Here is a 2,566-nt window from a genome sequence, read left to right on the forward strand (position 1 = left end):
ACTAAGTTGGCCCTAGAATAGTTTTAGCGACGACCAACGACCTGCTCTTTGAATAGATTTAGTTACATTCAATGACCTCGTCTTAAAATAGATTGAGTGACAATCAAACTATTCTAATACTAGCTTAATCGTTAGAGACGAGCAACATTTCTCATCTTAGATTAACCTTCGGGGACAAGTAATAATTTTGGTTTCTAACTAACCACCAATGGTCATAGAGCAATTGAAATCATTCACATATTAATTTGCTACCAAAATTTTTTTATACAAATAGATGATATAAATATATATAGAAGAGACAAGAAGATAGAGATCAAGAGTGTACGATTTTACATTAAAGTGGCTAACATCTCATATTTTTAGTTATAATATTTGATTATCAAAACACACATCTAAGCATCAACAAAAGCTTGGCAGAAAGTTAAAACTTTCGATCTTCAATTCATTGAGTGTTGTCCAGAAACATCAACAAAAGCTGCAAGAAAATAAGAAAAATCAAATATAAAAAATTTGAGATGCATAAACAAAGATCAAAAATATATTTTGAAGAACTACATCTAAATGGAATTTGGCAAATAATAGAAACTAATGATAAATTCTCTCTCCTACGCTTTTCTTCTCTGTATGTATTCTACAACAGTCATTTCCTATAGAGTTAACTACACGCTCCACTCTATGGAGCTGCCATAAGGGACTCCATCAGCGCGTGATTCTTCTCATGTGAGACTTTTACCAAGTGCGACCATGTTGTGGGGATATGTAAGGCTAAAGAGGAGGATAAAAAGAAAAAAATATGTAAATATAACTCAGGGAAACGTTTATGCCAACAGGGAAATGACACTGTTGATGATAAGAGAGATGAAAGAGTTGGTTTTGGTTCTTGTGGAATCAAACTAAATGGAAGATGAATTAATATGAATATTTGGTAGGAAGATAATTAGTACAAAATACAAGTCAAAGATTGTATCTTGGTAGGTGAAAGTTAGGCAAACCATAAAATGGTTTGCTATCTTAACCTTGACAATTTTGACACATAGTGATGTCATGGATGACATCAATAGGATGAATTTATTCCTATAAATAGGTAGCTCTTAATTCATTTTCAAATCATCCTTTCACTTGCCTTCTCACCTTCTAAGGCATTGTGTTCTCTCTCTTGTAGTATTTCACTTATATTCTTTGTATAGTGAAATAAATATTGGTGCAGTTGTTCTTTGGTGGACGTAGGATCATTTTGATCCGAACCACGTTAAATATTGTTGTTCTTCCTTGTTCTTTAGTTTCACGTTTCCGCTAACAATTGGTATCAGAGCAAGGTTCTGTCTGAGTATGCTCTGTGGTTGCAGCACAGTCTGAACTTCCACATCAGAAAAGGATTACTTTGGTTTTCTGTAGTTCCAAATACATTGTAGTAGAAAAGGAAGAACAAAAAAAAAAAAAATGAGTTCCATGAAGTTTGAAATTGATAGATTTAGTGGGCGCAACAACTTCAATATCTGGAAAATCCAGATGATAGCGTTACTGCGGAGGGAAGGTTCAATCCATGCTATTGACGGAAAGTACCCCGATAAGATATCGGATTCCGACAAAGAAAAGATTGAAGGAGATGCATTGAGTGCAATCCAACTGTCCCTTGCACCTAACGTACTTTGTGAAGTGAGTACAAGTACCGAAGAGACGGCCAAAGAGTTATGGGAAAAGCTGGAAGGGCTTTACCAGGACCAGTCAGTGACAACAAGGATGTTGTTACAACGGCGTCTTCATACATTTAAGATGGATTCAGGTACTTTGTTGCAAGACCATCTAGATGCGTTCAATAAACTTGTGATGGACTTACAAACTGCTGGAATTAAAAAGGACGAGGAGACACTTGCATGTTCTTTACTATTTTCATTGACTTCAAAATATCGTGATATTGAGAATTCAATGATGTATAGCAAACAACCTATTAAACTTGAGCAAGTGCGGCAAGCACTAAACTCTTGTGATGTGCGGATGCATTTTGAAGGAGACAAAAGTGACGAAGCTAGTGGACTCTTTGTAAGAGGTCGTACTAGCCAAAAGGGAAGGAGCAAATCGAAGTACAGATCAAAGTCTCGTGTGAACAAAAAGAATGCGGAGTGTTGGGGCTGTCACAAGAAGGGGCACTTTGAACGAGATTGCCCTATGTCGAAGTCCAAAGAAAAGGCGAGTGCATCCATTGTTGAGAAAGTACATGATAATGATGATGATTATGTACTAACAACATCATGCAATAATGGAGTCTATGACAACAAATGGATCTTAGACTCTGGTTGTACTCTGCATATGACATTCCGAAAAGATTGGTTCAGCAGCTATGAAACAAGCAGAGGAACTGTATTAATGGGCAATAATGCAACTTGTAAAATAGTTGGCATTGGTTCAGTTCATGTTCGCTGCCATGATGGAATCATGAGGACTATTACAGAAGTCCGTCATGTTCCTGATCTAAAGAAGAATTTGATCTCCCTGGGTACTTTAGATAAACAAGGCTATAAGTACATGAGTGAAGGAGGAACTATGAAAGTGACTAAAGGGTCTTTAG

At 36.4% G+C, this 2,566-nt stretch overlaps 1 long non-coding RNA gene across 1 annotated transcript; it reads right to left on the reverse strand.

Moving 5' to 3' along the window:
- Positions 1–307: 307 nt before the first annotated feature.
- Positions 308–888, reverse strand: LOC114076182. Its single transcript, XR_003577058.1, has 2 exons — positions 610–888; positions 308–475 (listed from the first exon to the last, which is right to left on the reverse strand). It is a non-coding gene; the product is annotated as an uncharacterized LOC114076182 (long non-coding RNA).
- Positions 889–2,566: the final 1,678 nt, after the last annotated feature.

This window comes from Solanum pennellii, chromosome 2, assembly GCF_001406875.1.
Source record: "Solanum pennellii chromosome 2, SPENNV200".
NCBI classification, from domain to species: Eukaryota; Viridiplantae; Streptophyta; class Magnoliopsida; order Solanales; family Solanaceae; genus Solanum; species Solanum pennellii.